The sequence below is a fragment of the Carettochelys insculpta genome, chromosome 15, assembly GCF_033958435.1.
Source record: "Carettochelys insculpta isolate YL-2023 chromosome 15, ASM3395843v1, whole genome shotgun sequence".
Taxonomy (NCBI): Eukaryota; Metazoa; Chordata; order Testudines; family Carettochelyidae; genus Carettochelys; species Carettochelys insculpta.
In genome coordinates this window covers 23206994-23228102 of record NC_134151.1, presented here as the reverse complement: position 1 = coordinate 23228102, position 21109 = coordinate 23206994, and the positions used below count along the sequence as shown (strand labels likewise).

The 21109-nt window shown below is 47.6% G+C and overlaps 1 pseudogene; it reads left to right on the top strand.

Moving 5' to 3' along the window:
• Positions 1-861: 861 nt before the first annotated feature.
• LOC142021272 (small ribosomal subunit protein uS19 pseudogene) lies at positions 862-1317 on the top strand (annotated as a pseudogene).
• The last annotated feature ends 19792 nt before the right edge of the window (positions 1318-21109 follow it).

The window sequence follows — 21109 nt, the reverse complement described above, 5'->3', positions numbered from 1 at the left end:
TGTTATCTAGAGAGGTGATGGATTCTCCATCCCTCAAGGTTTTTAAAAGTCCCAGCTTGACAAGGTCCTGGCTGGGATGACTTAGTTGGGGTTGATCTTGCTTGAAGCAGGGGGCTGGATTAGATGACCTCCTGAGGTCCCTTCCAGCCCTAGGATTCTATGATTCTAGGATGTTGAGTATTTAATATTATGGGGGTTTGGAAGATTATGCCCTTTGCACCTAGAACCCAGAGGCATTGAGACAGGGAGTGAAGTGTGCTCTACAGCCTTCGCTACAAGGCAGCTGGTTTTTAGCTCATGCTGTGGAGGCACATAACTTTAGCCCCTAAGGTTGCAGGTTCAATCCCTGTTCCTGCTGATGTCCTAGGTTTAGAAGCTTTACGCAAAAGTGGGGAAGGGTCACTGCCCTCATTTCTATTTTTTGTAAGGCCAGAAGGAACAACCTGTCCAGCTGTAATGGGAACCATAGACTTTCACCACTGACCCTGGAGTTTCAGAATCTTCCAGATGGATTAACTGAAGTACAGAGTAGTCAAGGCAAAATTTCTAACGTGCTAGCTGTGAGGTGCCCTCTTTGAGATACCTTATTTCACAGATGTGCTGAGCATCCACACTCTCTACTGAAATCAATGGGAGGGTTGAATGCTCAGTACCCCTCCTAAAATCAGTGCTTGGGTATCTCAGGCTGGGCCCACCAAAACTGAGAGAGCTAAAATTAAGGGTACTCTTGAAAACAGGGTGTCTAACTTTCCCAAGATCACAGAAAATAGCACACACAGGAACAGAAACCAGTTCTGACCTGAGTATCCAGCTCACTTGACTGGGTTAAGAAGCCTCTGCCTGGACAAGATTGGCCTTTTCTGAAGAGGCACTGCCAAGATGGTGGAAGTCAAACAGAAGAAGAGACGTGCGTTTAGGAAATTCATCTACCGAGGTGTTGGCCTCAGTCAGCTACTTGATATGTCCTACGAGTGGCTGATGCAGCTGTACAGTGCTCACCAGTGCAGGAGTCTGAATCAGGGCCTGTGTCGTAAGCAGCATTCCCTCCTGAAGGGCCTTCACAAGGCCAAGAAGGAGGATCCTCCTGTGGAGAAGCTGGAGGTAGTCAAACTCACCCGCACAGCATGATCATCCTCCCTGAGATGGCGGGCAGCATGGCTGGCATGTACAACTTCAAGACCTTCAGTGAGGTGGAAATCAAGTTGGAGATGACTGGCCACAACCTGGGTGAGTTGTCGACCACTTACAAGCCAATGAAAAGTGGAAGACCAGGTTATTGATACCACGTACTCATCTGGGTTCTTTCCGCTGAAGTAAATCATCCTTTGGAACATGTTCTCTAGATGTAAATAAACAAAATGCTACTCGGGGCCTGGGGGAAGCTTACAAGCTACCAGCAATGGAGACTGTGGGAGACATAACCATATGTAGGCTATTGTTTGTTTTACCCACTCCACGACAATTTTAGAGCCAGGTCTCTAACTGGATCCTCCTGGTGTCCCACAGACTTTCATCTGCTTCCCAACCTGCTGACCTAGCCCTGCGTAGCTGAAGTGCAACAAAATGCCTGATTGTGGATGAGTCCCTAGGTTGCAGCTGTGACTCCCTGCAGGTTTCCCTTCAACAATCCCTGTTTTCGAGTAGTTCTGCAGTGCAGTGGAGAGAGGTTGCATAGGCTTATGGCTGGCATGGACAGGGATTATAGTTGCCCACAGCATGGACAACATTACACCCAATAACAAAAGTTCCTGCCACTTAAAAGCTCAATGCATTGTTCCCATGAGATCATGACTTGGAATAATAATTTTACTTTTCCTCTAAAGCAGCTCAGTGAACGTGCAGGGTGAAATCTGGTCTCAGTTCTCCCTCCTCAAACCCAGCAAAGCCACTCGCTTTTCTCAGGCATAAAAGAGCAGAATGTGTCCCTCGGAGCCCAAGAATGCAGTTGTCATTGTGCCGTGTGTGGTGGTGTCCGGAGAAAGGAGGAGAGACTAGCCTCTGACTGCATAAATCTGGGAGCAGGAAATTTAAGGCCCTGATTAAGCTTGAGTGCAGTGATGCTTTTGAAAAGCAAAACAAAGCAGCAGAAATGTAGCACTTTAAAGACTCACAAAATGATTTATTTGGTGATGAGCTTTTGTGGAACAGAGCCACTTCTTCAGATCAATCGCATTATCGGCGCAGGGTGACATCTGCAAGTACACAGGTCCAAAAGAAATTGCAATGAAGCCTGACAAATCAAGTACGTAGGACTGAAGGAGGGGGGTGAAGGGGTGGGGGGTGCTAACTGTCTTGCCCGAGAAGCAGTCCTTGTCACGCGTGAGGTAGTTGTTGTCTCTGTTCATACCACGTGTTAACGTGTCAAATTTGAATATGAACTCCAGTAAAGCAGTTGCATTCCCAGACCCTTGGTCATGCTTCTCAGACGAGAGTTAAAGCTGCAGGGGGCATAAGGACGGTCGGCCAGCAGTGGAGCAGGCATGGAGGAGTTGCACTTCATCATGTCTGCTCCCAACCCCTCCCAGAATGCCCCCAGCCCTCTCCCTTGCAGGGGGATGGGAGTCGCTGGTGTAGGAAGCAGCTGTGTTGCCTCTACTAACTTGCCCCCATTGATAAATTCCCCTCCTAAAGGGAACGCTCTGCCAGCCCTGTGTCGTGCTTTGGTGAACCAGAGGTGCTAACTCGAGGCTTCAATGTGTCATTGCTATGTGTAGCGTGAATGCCTCTTGGAGCCCCAGCCATGGACCAGGAGCTGTTGTGCTAGATGTTGTACAAACTTGAAGACACTCCCCGGTCCACACTGCTTCCATTCTAAGGACAAGACAACAGATGGGAGGTGCTTTTGGAATTCCCACTCCTGGGCTCCAGACAGCTGCTGTGAGGGCTCGGTGGGCTGTGGCCCCACAGATAACCATGTTTGCTGTATTTCACAGGTGAGGAAATGATCTCCTGCCCTCCATTTTCTTATCTTGGACTGAAACAGTAGCACTAAGAGCGACAGAAACATCTGCCTCTCCCTGCTTGCAGACCTCATTTGTTTTAAGGTGAACTTCAACGCCTCATGCTAATAGCTTACAGGCCCATGCTAGAAAATCAGCTTGTCCAGCCCTCCCCACCCCCGCCTCCATTTTCAGTTATTTGCCTGACAGTTTGCTTTCATCAGCCCTTCAGGACTGCACTCTCCTCAGCATAAATTTCCAAGAGCCATGGATCTGGGAGCCACAAACATGGATGGGGTGGAGGCTGCTCCATCCCTGCATACCACTTCTAAATAAAAAGCTCATTTAAAAATAACCCTGTAGAAAGCTACCAGGTGGTTTCTCACTGGTGAATTCCAGATGGTTCAGCCTAGACATAAATTGGGCTCTTTCTGGGATATTATTTAACCCTTTGGCTTCTGGTTCAAGTGAATCTTTAGCATTAAAGAGGACTGTGGAACATTATTTACATTTTTCCTTACTGGAACTTGTAAAGGCCATTCCAGATCAGCTGTGCAGTGCTAGAAGTAGACTTGACTTAAGCATGGGCTAATGGGAGGACATTCAGATCTGAACGTGGCTTAGAGGTGCAAACAAGCTGAAATCTCATTGGGGTTATGGGTCAAAGCATCACAAAACCAGCTGTGCTCATGGGCCTTTGAGGGATTTTTCCCCTTTCAGTTTAGATCATACCCACATCCAGATATGCAGTGGCAGATTCAGACCTGATGATTCCAATAAGGTGAGATTGTCAAAGGGTTTGAACAGTGTTCCCTCTCATATTTTACATCCATGGGTGGAATGCTTTTTGTTATGCGTGCCAAGGTATGTATGGATGTGCACCACCAATAGAAACAGGCTGCCAGCTGTGGGTGCTCTGCTAATCAGCTTGGCAGCATCTTACTCTCCCCTGGGTGGCTGCTCAAGTGCTCAGCTTACAGGGAACACTGGATGTGGATGCAATATTCCTGTTGTGATACACTGACTAAAGCTGGCTATGAATCTTGTACCTTATGCAGCACAGAGTAGGAAATATTTGACCCACTCTAGGTTTAGGGGAAATCCCTTACAGCTTTTGCCTGTTTGCTGGTTTGTTTCTGCTCATAGTCATGTTTACAATATCTGACTTCCACTGCCACTTAATAAATGATTATTTCTATTATCACACTACAGAGAGGCCCCAGCCTAGCTAGTGCTATATGTGCCCATACCAGACCATCCATGTCCCAGTGTGCCTGCAATATAAACAGAACTTATGAGAAAGGAGGGATCATTATTATTTATTTTTCCCTGTTTTACAGATGAGGTGTTAAAGCCCAGACAGATTCCAAGAGCCTCCCAGGCTATGTGTGTCAGTACCAGGCATCGAGCCAAGATCTGCTGAATCCCAGTTCAGTACTGAGGTCACCAGGACATCCTTCCTCCCTGAGGAATTAGCCATAACTAATACCTCTCTTTAAATGATTGTGCTTGAACTTTCCAATGCTAGAGGAGGGCCTGCCAAATAGGGTTAAAAAGCCTGTGGAATTTCTCCCCCCTAGAGCAATCCCCAGGTACCTATTGAAGTTACATCTTTCGCTTGCCCTCGCTTGTTCTTTTCAGTGACTTTTTATTCTGATTTAAAGGCTCACGTTGAAAGCTGGCAGATGCTCTTCTGCTGCAAAGGAGAATCTTGTGTTGGTGAAGGTCTACAGTGCTGATTATTTTTGCATTAGCTAATGCTTTGAAGACTCCTTTGAGCCTTGGAGTTCAACTCTGTCAGGGCTGGGAACGGCTGCTTGCGATTATTGCACTGATTTTTAACAGGAGCCAGTTCCTTGTCCCAGCCTGAGAGCTGTTTGGAAGTGAGATGTGAAAAGTTAAGCACTTTGCAGCTGGACACTTTGGATGCAGGGAGCTGATGCAAAGAAATGTCAGGAGCACTAAACTGAAAAGCCAAATTTACCCACGTACTTTGTCCTTCGCAGTCACCTAGTCCTAATTGACATCAGATTCCATTTCATCAGCAGGCCAAGCACTGCTTCTTCTGAGCAGCGTAAGCCAGTGACTGAGCATTTAAAAGCAGATTGCTGGACATATGTACCCTTTCTGGATATGACTGTTTATAGCAATTAGCCTGCAATCATCATTTCCTCTCAACTGAAATTGTTCTTACATTACGTAGGTGATTCTCTGGCAGACTTTTGGTGCTATTGCGTGTGCAGAGAAAGGGGCAGCACAGTACATGTTTCAGGCCTTTAGGAATCACTCGCATGAATGGTATTTGGAAGGAAATTAAATAGCATCCTGTCAACAATCTTTTCAGTTTGTTTTGGGGGCAGTTTACTCTGTATGTTCTATGTGAGCAACTAAAACGCTGTGGTTTGTGGCAGCTCTCCTCCACGGTCCTGAGACCCATAAGCTAAGACAGGGGTCAGCAACCCCCACCACGAGCACCAAGAGTGGTACATGAGCTGATGTTCATCAGCACGCAGGGTGGGAGCTCAGCTACGCCGCTTTTCTCCCCCATGCAGCAGGGAGCTTGCTCAACGCCAGGCTGCCTGTAGATTAACAAAAGACCAGCTAATGCTACCAACCACCACCTAAAGAGTAAAGCTCCGCCTCTTAAGTTATTTATTAATGAAGCCGTTGTAAGTAGGACTATTAGTGACTTTAACAAGGATCACCAACACTTGACCCACACATAGAGGTCAAAAGTCAAATTTCGGCATTCCGCCTCAGAAAGATTGCTGGTTGCTAAGCTAAGAGGGTGAGAGAGGTGGGGAGAGAGAATGTGTGTATAAAACTCACTGTCTTATCTGCTTTTCAAATGTGAGTGCAGCCATCAGTCATGACTCTCCTAGTTCTTTGTTCATGCAGAATTTTGCCCTTATAAAGGGAAGCAATAGTCTGGTTATTTTCAACCAGCTCCTTCTGTGGATAGTGCACTGTGCAGCAAGAGAATTCGCCCACCCTGCATCACCCCCACCTTCTCGCTTACTAGTGACAATTTACCATAAGCTTCCAGCAACTAAGGAAAAGAATCATAGAAGAGTAGGACTGGAAGGGACCTCGAGAGGCCATCGAGTCCAGCCCCCTGCCCTCATGGCAGGACCAAGCATTTTCTAGACCATCCCTGAAAGCCATCTATCTAACCTCTTCTTAAATAGCTCCAGTGATGGAGATTCTACCACCTCCCTTGGCAATTCGTTCCAGTGTTTGATCACCCTGACAGTTAGGAACTTTTTCCTAATGTCCAACCTGAATCTCCCCTGCTGCAATTTCAGTCCGTTGCCTCTTGTTCTATCCTCAGAGGCAAGGAAGAACAAGTTCCCTCCCTCTGCCTTATGACACCCTTTTGAATACCTGAAAACCGCTATCATGTCCCCCCTCAATCTTCTCTTTTCCAAGCTAAACAAGCCCAGTTCTTTCAGCCTTTCTTCATAGGTCATGTCCTCTAGACCTTTGATCATTCTCGTTGCTCTCCTCTGGACCCTCTCCAATTTCTCCACATCCTTCCTGAACTGCGGTGCCCAGAACTGGACACAATACTCCAGCTGAGGCCTAACCAGCGCAGAGTAGAGCGGGAGAATGACTTCTCGTGTCTTGTTCACGACACACCTGTTAATGCATCCTAGAATCATGTTTGCCTTTTTCACAACAGCATCACACAGTTGACTCATTTAGCTTGTGGTCCACTATAACCCCTAGATCCCTTTCTGCTGTACTCATTCCTAGGCAGTCCTTTCCCATTCTGTATGTGTGACACTGATTGTTTCTTCCTAAGTGGAGCACTTTGCATTTGTCCTTATTAAACTTCATCCTGTTTACCTCAGCCCATTTCTCCAGTTTATCCAGATCCTTTTGAATTATGACCCTATCCTCCAAAGAAGTTGCAACCCCTCCCAGCTTGGTATCATCTGCAAACTTAATAAGTGTACTTTCTATGTCAATATCTAAATCGTTAATGAAGATATTGAACTGAACCGGTCCTAAAACAGACCCCTGCGGAACCCCACTAGTTATACTTTTCCAGCCGGATTGAAAACCATTAATAACTACTCTCTGGGTACGGTTATTCAGCCAGTTGTTCACCCACCTTATAGTAGCCCCATCTAAGTTGTATTTGCATAGTTTATTGATAAGTATATTATGTGAGACCGTGTCAAATGCTTTACGGACGTCTAGGTATACCACATCCACTGCTTCTCCCTTACCCCCAAGACTCGTTATTCTATCAAAGAAAGCTATTAGACTGGTTTGACATGATCTGTTTTTAACAAAGCCATGCTGGCTATTCCCTAGCACCTTACCACCTTCCAAATGCTTGCAGATGATTTCTTTAATTACCTGCTCCACTATCTTTCCTGGCACAGAAGTTAAGCTGACTGGCCTGTAGTTTCCCGGGTTATTCTTGTTCCCCTTTTTATAAATGGGTACTATATTTGCCCTTTTCCAGTCTTCTGGAATCAGTCCCATCTCCCACGATTTACCAAAAATGATTGCTAAAGGCTCAGATACCTCTTCTATCAGCTCCTTGAGGATTCTAGAATGCATTCCATCAGGCCCTGGTGACTTGCAGACATCAAATTTTTCTAAGTAAATTTTAATTTGTTCTTTTCTTATTTCAACTTCTAAGCCTACCCCTTTTTCACTAGCATTCTCTATGTCAGGCATTCCTTCAGATTTCTCAGTGAAGACTGAAACAAAGAAATCATTAAACATCTCTGCCATTTCCAAATTCCCTGTTACTGTTCCGCCCTCCTCACTGACCAATGGCCCTACCCTCTCCTTAGTCTTCCTCTTGTTACCAATGTATTTGTAAAAAGCCTTCTTGTTTCCTGTGACAAGTCCAGAGACGCCCAGCCCCTTGACCTAGGGCGGGCGGCAGCAAAAAGGGGGTTAGAGCACCAGCCCGTACTCAGTTCGGGCGGTCAGCGGCTCACCGCTACAACACCATACAGGCCCGAGCCCTCAATCTAGGGCGGGGCCGCAGTTCACAAGAGTTGTATAGTTCTGGGCCCAGCCCTCAGTCCAGGGCAGGGCAGGGCAGCAGTTCACAGGTCATAGTACAACTCTAGGCCCGGCCCTCAGCCCAGGGCAGGGCAGCAGTCCCAGGTACTAGCACAGTTCTGGGCCCCGCCCTCAGTCCAGGGTAGGGCAGCAGTCCCCAAGTACTAGCACAGTTCTGGGCCCAGCCCTTAGTCCAGGGCAGGGCAGCAACACAAGGGTTAAACACAAGCCCAGCCCTCAGTTTGGGGCGGGGCAGCAACCCAGGGGTTTAAGCGCAGGCCCAGCCCTCAGTCTGGGGCGGGGCAGCAACACAAGGGTTTTCGCACAGGCCCAGCACAGGCTGGCCCTGTCAAGGAGGGGGGTAGGGGGTCGCAGGCCCTCCCACTCCACTGCGACCCGGCCCGGGGGGTCGCTCACACGCAACCCCAGCAGTGGGGATCCAGACCGCAACACACTGCCATGGGTTTGTGAGCGTCGTTCCCCGGCCCACTTCCTACCTCGACCTCTGCTGGCGGAAGGTCCCAGTCCATCTGGTCAAGGGGTCCCCCTAGGTCGGTCTCCTCCAGGTCATCCACCTTCGGGTGTCCGGCCAGTCGTCCATAACAATGTCGTTAGGGTAGTCGGGTGGCGGTAATACAGGAGACCCAAGGCGATCCTGGGCCTGAGTGCTGTAAGGATCCGCCGGGACTCTGGGGCAGCCCACTCCTGGGGCTTCTTCCAAGGCGGGGGGTCTCTGCCAGCGTGAAGGACCTGGTAGGTCTGGGAAGTCTGGGTAGTCCCCTTGGGGCATATGGACCCGGGATTGCTTGGAGCCGCTGGGGGCTTGCTCCTCCGGCCTGGCTGGGCAGCAGCAGGCCCTCTCCCTTTGGCGCCAAGGAGCTCGTGCAGGCACGTCCTCCCTGCCCGGAGGCCCAGGCACAAATGGGTCCTGAGTCCTGCCTTTGGCTCTTCTAGCCCTTGGCCCCGCCCTCTGAGGGGCGGGCCTCTGGTCTCCTGGCTCTGGCTCCGCCCACCAGGGCCTCTGCATAGCCTCCCTTGCCTCCGGGTCTGCAGGAGGCCATACTGACTCACTACATTTCCCTTTATACTTGTAGCTAGTTTGAGCTCATTTTGTGCCTTAGCCTTTCTAATCTTGCTCCTGCACGCTTGTGTTGTTTGCCTATATTCATCCTTTGTAATTTGTCCTAGTTTCCATTTCTTATAAGATTCCTTTTTTATTTTGAGATCATGCAAGATCTCCTGGTTAAGCCAAGGCAGTCTTTTGCCATGTTTTCTATCTTTCCTACACAGCGGGATAGCTTGCTTTTGGGCCCTTAATAATGTCCCTTTGAAAAACTGCCAACTCTCCTCAGCCGTTTTCCCCCTCAGTTTAGCTTCCCATGGGACCTTACCTACCAGCTGTCTGAGTTTACCAAAATCTGACTTCCTGAAATCCATTATCTCTACTGTACTGTTTTCCCTTCTACCCTTCCTTAGAATTGTGAACTCTATGATTTCATGATCACTTTCACCCAAGCATCCTTCCACTTTCAAATTCTCAATAATTTCCTCCCTACTTGTTAAAATTAAATCTAGAACAGCTTCCCCTCTGGTAGCTTTTTCAACCTTTTGGAATAAAAAGTTGTCTGCAATGCAATCCAAGAATTTATTGGACAGTCTGTCCCCTGCTGTATTAGTTTCCCAACATATACCTGGATAGTTGAAGTCCCCCATCACCACCAAATTCTGGGCCCTGGATGATTTTGTTAGCTGTTTAAAGAAAGCCTCATCCACCTCTTGCACCTGGCTAGGGGGCCTGTAGTAGACTCCTAGTAGGACCTCATCCTTGTTTTTCACTCCTTTGAGTCTAACCCAGAGACTTTCAACTCGTCCATCTCCTATGTCCATCTCCACCTCTGTCCAAGTGTGTACATTTTTAATATACAAGGCAACACCTCCTCCCTTCTTTCCCTGTCTGTCCTTCCTAAGCAGTCTGTACCCTTCAATACCAACATTCCAATCATGAGTATTATCCCACCAAGTTTCTGTGATGCCAACGATATCATAGTTGTATTCATTTATTAGTACTTCCAATTCTTCTTGCTTATTTCCCATACTTCTTGCATTTGTATATAGGCATCTCAGGCATTGATTTGGTCTTGCCTCCCAGTTTTGCCCTGGACCTCTTTTTACTCTCCCAGTGTAGCCCATACTCCCTCCCATTTCAAATTCATCTCCCATGTATTCATGCTGTCCACTTACCTGCAGGCTTTGCTCCCCTGCCCCCGTCGAACCTAGTTTAAAGCCCTCCTCACTAGGTTAGCCAGACTGTGTCCGAATATGGTCTTCCCCCTCCTCGAAAGGTGAATGCCATCTCTGCCTAGCAGTCCTTCCCGGAAAAGGATCCCATGGTCAAAGAAACCAAAGCCTTCCTGGCGACACCATCTACACAACCAAGCATTCACCTCTAGGATACACCTGTCTCTGCCTGGGTCCCTACCTCTAACAGGCAGGATTGAAGAGAATACCACCTGCACCCCAAACTCCCTGACCCATGCCCCCAGAGCCCTGAAGTCACTCTTGACCTGCTCAGCGTCACACCTCGCAGTATCATTAGTGCCCACATGGATGAGAAGCATGGGATAGTAGTCAGAGGGCCGGATAATCCTCGACAATGCCTGCGTAACGTCTTGGATATGGGCCCCCGGCAGGCAGCACGCCTCCCGAGATGAAATGTCAGGGCGACAGATGGGCGCCTCCGTCTCCAACCACCACTACTCTACGTTTCCTTCTTGCAGGGGTGGCAGTAGACTTCCCAGCCTTGGGGGTACGAGTCTTCTCCTTGTCTGTATGGGGCTTGAAGAAGAGCTTGTGTACAGTAAATCCATGCTAAACCTGTTGCAAATTATAGGCCTGCCTGTTTACAGACACCACCATGGCACTTCTTTTTGATCCTTTAGCTATAGGAAGCATTCTTTTCTGGCACAACGACCACCTTTTTTCCCTGGCACCACCATTTTTAAACCCGGCTGGGCATGGCAGCTATGAGCTGCAAGTGGTTCATGAATGAGCCATTTGCGGTTCCCACCCAGCCTGCTGGTTGAAAGACTAGCAATCAATTTAATTGGTTTAACAGCTGGCAGGAGGCTGTTAAACCAGTTAATTTGAGGCCTATTGCTCCTGTGCAGCAGGGTGTTGGAAGCTGGGATGGAGCCCTGCAGAAGAGAAGCTGGCAGCCTGCGGAGTTCCTATCCAAGGTAGGTGAGGTTTGGGGCCTTGGAGGGTGGTTAAGCCTGATGGGTGGAGTCTCCGGGTGAGTGGGGGTTAAGCCTGGGGCAATGTGGGGCCTTGGGGAGGTAAGCCTGGGTGTTGCTTGGGGCCTGATGGGAGCAAGCCTAGGGGTTTGGGGCCTTGGGGCATGGGAGGAGTAAGCCTGGGGGTGGCTTGGACCCTTGGGGCATGGAGTGGGGAAGCCTGGGGGTGGTTTGGGGCAGCACTGGGGCCAGGAGCTGCTGGGGCATGAAGCCCCGCTAGCATCCCAGGCCATGGCCGGGGAACCCTAGCAGTGCCAAGGCTGGGAGCCATGGGGGCGGGTTAAGCCTGTGGGGGGTTGGGGCCACCCTCGGTGATAGGGTGTTATGCCTGATGGCAGGGAGTTCTGGCATGTTTTTGATTAGAAGAAAAGCACTGGCTATAGGTCAAGTTTAATGCCATGCACACATGATGTCTGTACTAGACTAAGAAAGTCAACTGCAGATATGTAATTCTAGCTACGCCAATTGCATAGCTAAAATCAACCTATCTGTACTTGTCTGTCTATACAGGGGAAGGTTGACAGGAGAGTTTCTCCCATCTAGCACCCTTACTCCTTGCAAGACAACCCTGAGAGCTTGATTTCACGCCTCCATATGAGATGCACAAAATCGAATCCTGGAAGATCAATCCTGAGGGGGTTGATCTTCTGGGCTAGTATAAATAAGCCCTTTAAAAAGTAATAGATACTGTGGTATCACACCCCCCCCCATGTATTTTTAAAAGACCGTTTTGGTTATTCCCACAGTGACACTTACCTTTCAGTCACCTCTGTCATCCTCTGCTCTGACCTGGCCACTGTTTTTATTCCACTACCACAGGTGAAAGACAGTCTTGAAATGACCAGCAATACAGTAATACGTCCTAAGGAGATATGCTGAGTCAGGTTTGAAGTGTTCAAACACCCACTTGTAGTGGACTGTTCGAGGCAGCAGGACTTGCAGTTCTCAATAAAAGTTCACATCTAAATATAAAGAAGCTATTTCAATAAAGCCTCTATGTTCCCTCTTTCGCTGGTTCTCCTGCCCTCTTTATTTTTTCTTTGTGGCTAGAGATTATTTGAAATTAAAAGAGAAAACATGACACTTTTATCTGATCAAACTTTAAAATCACTCTGTGGCAAATACCTGTCCACCAGTCTGCCCTAGAAACATAGTTTCTCTAAAATCCAAACTCCTATATTTGCTAGCGTCTGGCATTATTAATAGAGAAAACAACAAAATAGCATGAAAGTTAGCTCAAGTCTTCCTCTGAGGCTTGGTTGTGCTTATAATTCCTCCTTCAGGACTGCTCAGCCCAGCCCTCAATCATCTGTTCCCAGGGAAACTCTTAAGTCAGCTGCCTCAGCTAATCAACAAAACAATTTCTGGAGAGGGTCAGCATCTTCTTATTCAAGCAAACACTGTTAGCCTTTTCCAAATCTAATAGGGTCATTCTTCAAAACTTGTTAACATTTGTAGACTGGAAGGAAATAGAGTAAATAGTCTTAACAGGTTCTCCTTAACCCAAGTCCGACCTTTTTTGTGAAACCAAAAATGCATAAATGCAGATACTGAGCTTGTAACAAGAATTATATCTCATTCAGAATCTTCTTCTGACAATAGATGCCCTTCATTTACCACCAGAAGACTATCTAGCGTATTGAAGGGAAGTCTATTAAAAAGTTACCCCACTAACAGTGAGTGCTTAACAGAAAAGACATTCCTAGGTATCTTGCTGTTCCAATGGCTGGAAGATTTGCATAACCAACAAGAAATCCTGTGGCACCTTATAGACTGATATAAGCTTTTGTGGGCAAAGACCCACTTTGTCAGAGGCATCTGATGAAGTGGGTCTTTGCCCATGAAAGCTTAGGCTCCAATAAACCTGTTAGCCTATAAGGTGCCCCAGGACTTCTCATTGCTTTTGCAGGTGCAGACTAACACGGCTACCCCTCTGAGATTTGCATAGAGTTTCTTGCTAAATTTTTAAGAAATTGAACAGCAATTACTAATTATTTTAAATTAACTCTTATAAGTGCATTTATCTCTGGCTGTATGCACACACAACTGAGACTTTAGTAGGATTTTATAGCCCTTCAAATAAATACCAAGAGACAGGGCACTCATTTACCGTGGTTTAACAATTCTGTAGTAAATGCATGTCAGAGTCTGTAGTTAAAATTTGATAGTCTTTTTTAAATAATTGACTGGTATTCAATGAGCAGAGTTAATTAATATAAATTAAATACCCATTGGAACTAATTAAAATTCCAGAGGGTTTTTTTTATTTTATTTTTTTTAACTACTGGGCAATTTTTAGTGATGGGAAACTAATAATTCTATGTGCACACAAATATTTCACACAGCAAAATATACAGTAACCAATATCAGATGAACTATTCAAGCCTTGATTCTCATTTGGCTTGGGGGCGCAATTGTGTGTCTAATTAGTGCATGCATTGAGACTGAACCTGCATGTATAAACATACCTAATTAGGAGTTACAGTTTCAAAGAATTCATGCACAAGCATGACAGATTGGCACATAAATTCCATGTATGAGTATCAGGTCCTCATCTTTAATCTCAGCAGCATCTTTTCAACTGCTTCATGAGGATTTTGATTGAAAGTGTCAGACTGAATTTTCACTTTAGAAATGATCAGTAAAAGTATCTTAACATATAAATGAAGCTGATTTACAAAAATGCACCTTTTGTGTTTCAGAGCCTGCGTACGAAATGTTTATAACAGTGGTGTCCAATGGTAATTCAAGGATCACCACACTTGTGATTAAAACAAAAAAGCAGTCCAGTAGCACTTTAAAGACTAACTAAATAACTTATTAGGTGATGAGCTTTCGTGGGACAGACCCACTTCTTCAGACCATAGCCATACCAGAACAGACTCAATATTTAAGGCACAGAGAACCAAACACAGTAATCAAGGTTGATAAATCAGAAAAATATTATCAAGGTGAGCAAATCAGCAGGTAGAGGGGCAGAAGGTGACGGGTGGGGGGAGTCAAGAATTAGAGTAAGCCAAGTATGCGAAAGCGTCCCAATAATGACCTAAAAAATTGCCATACAGGTTCAAATCACATGTTAATGTGTCGAATTTGAATATAAAAGAGAGTTCAGCAGCCTCTCTTTCCAATTTTTCCTGATTCGCCACATTCGCCCCTGCCCTCTAAATAAATGCCCTGCCCCTCCCCCAGAGCCAGCCACCCCCAGCCCAGGGGTCAGAAACCTTTCTGAGGTGGAGTGCCTGCTTGCCATAACTACTCCTGCCGAGGCCTCCCCACCCCTCTGCCCTGCATCTCCCATGACCAGTGGGGGATTCACTGCAGAGGGCTCGGGTCCTGCCCTGGCTCTCCAGCAGGCCCCATGGCAGGGGCTCGAACTCCAGCCCTGCACTCTAGAGGGGACCCAGCCCCAGCCCCAGCCCCAGCCCCAGCCCCATGCTCCAGGGGGCCCTGGAGGGCTTTGGCTCTGAGCCCATGCTCTGGCAGGGGACCGTGCTCCAGCAGTGGCCCCAAGGCAGAGACTCAGGCTCCAGCCCCACGTTCTGGGGGCCCTGCAGCAGGGGGTTGCACTCTGGCCCCATGCTCCAGGGGACCCTGCAGTGATGGGGTTGGGCTCTGGTCCCAGCGCTGTGCTCCTGTGGGGGCTCCATGGCAGGGATGCAGGCTCTGGCCTGACACTGCACCCCAAGAGCCCCATTCACCACTTGCAGAGAGCAGTACTGGGCAGGCTCAGAGGAGCAGGAGGGAGGCTCCAGCCTTATGCCTGCCAGACTGCTGGTTCTGAAAAAAGGGCCAGAAAGGTGCAAGATGCCATGGGGAAGTGGCACAGGGAGTGAGAGGCAGTCAAGGGAAAGAGGAGGAGGGCAGGACGAGGCTATTGCAGAAAGTGCCTCGGCTAGGACTCAGAGTAGTGGGTGGGCCTGAGTCCCTCCTCTTCCCCCTTGTACTGCACCTAGCCACATCTGAGGTGACCATTATGGAGTGTGGCTTGCCCCGGAGGTGAGGGGCTAAACAGATTCTGCACAGTGGGCCACCGTTGGGGGAGTATGGAGGCAGGACTGCTGTTACCCCTGCAAGGGGGTGAGAAACTCTTCTGTGTAGCGTCCTGAAGAGGCTGCTGCACTCCAGGGAGTGACATGGGTCCAGAGACCAGAGCGGGGAGTGATGACCGATGACACACCAGCCTAGCAAGCGTGCCCTGCTAAAGTCCCAAGGTAAACAGGCACCACAGCTGAGGGTCCTGCACCATAGTGGTGGGTCCCTTCCCCCTAGACTCTTAAATGTTTTCCTTCTGCCCCTGGCTGAAACCCTTCCCACCTCTTGTAACTTGCTTTGTGGGCTTCCTGGAACAAATCTCAGGAAGGTGTATCCACAATGCAGTTATTCCACCATGCATTAGTGGACCTATCTTATAGTTATGCCTTTGTCGCCTTGACTGTCAATGGCAGGTGAATTCAGGCCTGCCAATGGGGTGGGGAGCAAAGGGCCCAGGGCTGCTGCTGCTGGCAGTGCAGTGAGGCTAAGGGTGTCTGACCTCACTCCACACTACACCTGGCAGTGTGAGCGGTAGGAGGGCTCCTTGCACTGCCCCTGCCCACAGCAATGATTCTGCTGCTCCCATTGGCTGTGGGCAGCAATGCGCAGAGACCCCATGGTCTTCCACTTAGGATCTGCTGCCCAAGGGGCGTGCCGGCTGCTTTCAGGAGCTGCTTGAGGTAAGCATCTCAGCCTCTTCTACACCCCAACCCACTGTGCCATCCAGAGCCTGCAGCCAAACACCCTTCCAAGGCTTGCACCACGCCCCAGGCTAGGGCAAATCTCCTGCCCCAGCCTGGTGAATATGAGTCCAGGTGGGAGAGTGAGTGAGCAATTTGGAGAGGTGAGGGGGGCTGGAGCCTAGCTGAAGGGGTGAGAAATGGGCAAGGCCTCAGGGAAGGGGTGGGGGCAGGGCAAGGGTCTTGGGTTTGTGGGATTAACCTGCTGGCAACCCAACCAGGCAGGCCCATGGAAGCCCTGGCCATGCTGGCGGCTCTCTGGGCATCATCAGCATATACACAGCACCACCCAGCTATCAGGCAGACTGCGTCCTTGTGGGCATGGCTTGTGCATATGTGAAAGCCCCTCCACTGCTCTGCTCTGGGGCCCAGAATTGCTGTCAGCCTGTCTGGGTGTGTTCCGTGCTTCAGATGGTCCTGGGCGAGGTAATGTCTCATCTGTTCCTTTATCACCAAAAGGGGAAGATTAGTCATGGCTGGGCCCCCCAGGAAGGGAGGGGACCTTGATGTGGTGAGCAGCATATAGAATTCCTCCATGTTAAAGAACCGACCCTGAACTCCAGCCGGGAAAGCTCTCAGTTCCAGGGAAGCTGAACTCTGTCACAATAGTGGTTTGATCCAAAATTTCAATTCTAGGTCCAAATTTCCTTGGTTGCTCATCTCTGTTAGAAAAAGGAAATAAAAGCTTTAAAGCGGGTTACAAGAGGCCTTCTCTCTCATGTATAAGACATGTGCCTATATAGAAAAAGACAAGGGGATTAGAAGTAATATCTGGTGGTGAAAGAGAGACGCTTTTGAACTCACTCAGGCATTCTGACTTTCCAGTTATGTCTCCAACACACAACTTTGCCTGTTGTAAGTTTGTGAGCCCACAAATCACCCACTCACCTGGTAGGTTTCTTGGGAAGGCTCTGCTAGTGTGAGCTCTACAATCTCAAATGCCTTGCTCCTGCTGCCAGGAGGGAAGTATGTGTTTTTTAATTTGATTCAGAGACGGAAATGATATAATGGGACTGGACAGCGTTCAAGGACTTCCACTGTTAAATTATTGCATGAAGCTAGGTGCATAATATATGCCCGGAGCAAAGTGACAAAATCTTTCCCACCAACCCCACCCCCAATCCGGGAATATGAGCAATAATAGTTCTTAAACAAAAGCTTTCTGGAAGCTTGTAATAAACAGCATGTACTGTAGAATCTCATCAGAGCCGGTCATTATTTTGGAGAAAAATATTTTCAAGATCAAACATAATGTGCAGGCTTTTTATTAAACAGAAGGGAGCGTTGGAGCCAAATTGATTTAGGATCTAATTGTCTAACACCTCCATAAATCATTGCTGAAGTTTCCTGCTTAGCAGACATTAAACATTATTTCCTATCCCACCTACCTCCTTCCACACACCCTCTTTTTTCCCCTCGGACTTCTTTTGTTTGTCTTGTTTAGCTTTATCTGTTATTGGCTACTCCAGGGACCTTGGCAAAATCTTGACTATTTCATTCGCAACCAGACAAAAATGCTGGTGCCATCCTGAACCAACAGATAGAGAAGAAAATTAATGGAAGGAGGGGAGTTCAGAATAATGGAGAAGGAGTAACCTTTGCCCTTTATCCTGGTGGATGCATATTTTGCTGTAGTTATTTTTCTGAAGAAAATAGTACTGATAACTAAAATAGAAATAAGACAATAGCTCCAGATTGCAAGGGCATCTTATTTGCAAGGTTATTTCTTTTCTTTGGAGGAAAAACAGAGTACTGATAAGATTATTTTTTACAGTGCCACAAAACCAACAATGGACAAGTGTCCCTATTTCTTTCACTATCACAAAGGTGGTTCCATCAGGATGACATAGGCCGTGTCTACATGAGCCCCAAACTTCGAAATGGCCACACAAATGGCCATTTCAAAGTTTACTAATGAAGCGCTGAAATGCATATTCAGCGCTTCATTAGCATGCGGGCGGCCACGGCACTTCGAAATTGACGCGCCTCGCTGCCGCGCGGCTCATCCTGACAGGGCTCCTTTTCAAAAGTAGGCGGGGTCCTTTCGAAACGGAGCCCTGTCAGGATGAGCCGCGCGGCGGCGAGGCACGTCAATTTCGAAGTGCCATGGCCGCCCGCATGCTAATGAAGCGCTGAATATGCATTTCAGCGCTTCATTAGTAAACTTCGAAATGGCCATTTGCGTGGCCATTTCGAAGTTTGGGGCTCATGTAGACATAGTTGTAATGGACAGGGACAGGTGATGGAGGGACCTCAGCTGAGAAGGTATCTGCCACCAGCCCCTTGATGTGCAAAGCAAGTTGTATAGACACCATCTGTCTGAGAGAAGACACTAAGCCTAGAGATACACACACACACACACACACACATATGTGTGTGTGTGTGTGTGTATATATATATATATATATATATATATAGACTCACATGTTGTGGAGCTGGATGGGACCTTGAGAGGTCTTCAAATAAGTGTCCTCTGCACTCACAGCAGGACTTATCACCATCCCTGGCAGAATATTTTTTTTTTAAATCTTAACTTGCCCCAGACCCTTGAAAGGCCCCTCAAGGGCTGAACTCACAACCCTGGGTTTACAAAGTCAATGATGATCTTGTTGGCTTTTTAGGGGAAGGGATGCGGGGAGGGGAACCAGCGAAGGTTAATGGTCTAACTGTTCATTTTATTCTTGATTTCCAACCAAAAATCAGACTTAGGACATGTGTTCGCTATGTGGAAGACCGACACTGCTGTGGCTGATCTTCTGGAGTTCTGGTAGGAACAGACTCAATCAAACTCTGAGGGTACCCCTGTCGGTGCCGGTACTCCTGCTCCTCACAAACACGCCCATTAACCTCTCACAGCGGAGACCGCACATGAGCTCGAATTCAGGTACATTGACTCCAATTATATAATTTTGTACGTCTTAATTTGACCTTCCCCTTTAGCGTAGATCTGGCCTTAGTCAACAACCAAGCTGCATGGAGGCATGTGGATGTGGTTTACGCTTAGAAGAGATCCAGCAGGGTCTGGAACAATATAAGCTTCAATCAGACACCCTTCCCCCTTCTCAGCTCCCACCACCCTCTCCCACTATGCAACCTTGTCTCGCGTGGCATGTACCTTGCTCAGCCAGGTAAATTTTATTTGTGCCCAGCCAGGCAAAAATATACAAGCCATTTAGCAAAGGGTATCTCTGGTTTCTGTCCAAAAGGTTGTGTCTGCTTGCTGATACCAGAGACAATGGGGAGGGAGGAGCCTCATACAGACCCAGCTGGGATGCCCCTAGAGGCAAAGAGGTAAGCTCTGGGGCCAGAGGCCTACCACGATACCTGGGCAGTATCACACACCAGTGTGTTTCTCAACCGGGGTTTGTATACCCTTGGGGCTACACTGAAGTCCTCCAGAGGGTTCATCAACCCATCTAGATATTTGCCTAGTTTTACAAAAGGCTTCATAAAAAGCACTAGTAAAGTCATTACAACTGAAAAGTTCATTCAGACAATGACTTGTTTCTACTGCTTCATACACCTTGCGCTGATATGTAAGTACAATATTTCTATTCAAATTCACTTATTTGTTAAGATGGTAGAAAGTCAGCAAGTTTTCACGAGCAGTTTTCTGTGATAGTTTTGCATGTTTTTGTAAGTAAGTAGTTTTTAAGTGAGGTGTGACTTGGTGGTATGCAAAGCAAACCTCATGCCTGAAAAGCGAACAGGAATCTGGAAAGGTTTAATGGCTCTTGTTTCTCAACCATTGGTAGACATGCCCTTAGGGTACGTGAGAGAAGTCTGTGGCACTTTTTGAAAAAGGGGTACTTTATATAACAAACTTTGAGAAACACTGTTCTGCACTGTAGAAGATGGTTGAAAGAGAATGGAGGAAGTCTGTGAAGCATGTGATTGATCTCACCAGAGCCACAAAGAAGTCAACACATCAATGCAGCATAGCCCATAGCATATGCATAACTAGAGCCCAGCCAGTCTGGCCCTGATGGACACCAGTGTATCTCTTCCTGACCTGGAGGGGTCATCCTGGCAGATGAGAGGGATATTTAACCCCTTTCTCTCTGAGAAAACTGTTGACCAGGATACAGCCTCTGGAATATTCTACTGGTGGGTTAGACCTGATGGACACATGGAACCAAGATGAGACTCCCCAGCCTCCATCTTAAAAATGATCCGCTGAAGGTGAAAGCCAGGCAGCATTTTGCCACCAGAGTGCCCAAAGGGAAGGGGCTAACCTCCAGCGTAAAGATTGGAAACTGGTGCTGAAGTGTCTCCTTTGGATTCACAAGGTGACTTTGGCTTTTTTGTTTTTGTTCTCCTGTTTTGTTTTTGGTGTTTTGTTTGCTGCCTCTGGCCTAATAAAGAATAAATAAGTCAAGCCCTTGCCAACTCTCCTCATTCTTCTCTTCTCAGCCTTTTTCTCATGTGCTGGAACAGAGAACGGATGCAATCTTGGAGCAGTATTTTCAGTTAAATTAATCACGGCAACTCCTTTCTCCATGCATAGAAACATTTTGCTTTGAATGGAGAGCCCTGGGCATAGGGGGTTTCATATTTTCACAAGCTGTGGGAACCAAACTGCCAAGCTGTTTTCAGTGCTAACTTTTTCCAGAAGCCTGAAATGTTCTTGTGTGAAGGGGGTGGAGGTGGAAATCCACCACACAACCCTCCAACCTCTCCTTTTCATTCTGAAATATGTCTGGTCAGGGATTCGGCTACAGCAAAGCCTGGAAGGCTCAGTTATTTATGTTCAATATTAACAGACACCTCAGAGACAGCTTTTGCTGCTAGACTGAATAGGAAAAGTCTGATTCCAAGACCTGTTGCGAGCTTGCAATGAGCACAAGATAAAGATCAATTGCTTCCTAATTCCACTGTCTCAGAGGGCTGTCCCTGGTCCCAAAGCTACAGCACTCACCTTAGAGGGGTTGATGGCAGAAGCCGTAAGGAAGAAGACATTTGGTTCAACGAAGGTATTGGAGGCCAGTACTCGCCTGCACAACTGTGCAGAGGTAGCGGATCTTGACTGGACAGGGTCAATGTAGCCCTCTTGTGGGGTTTGGGTTGTGTG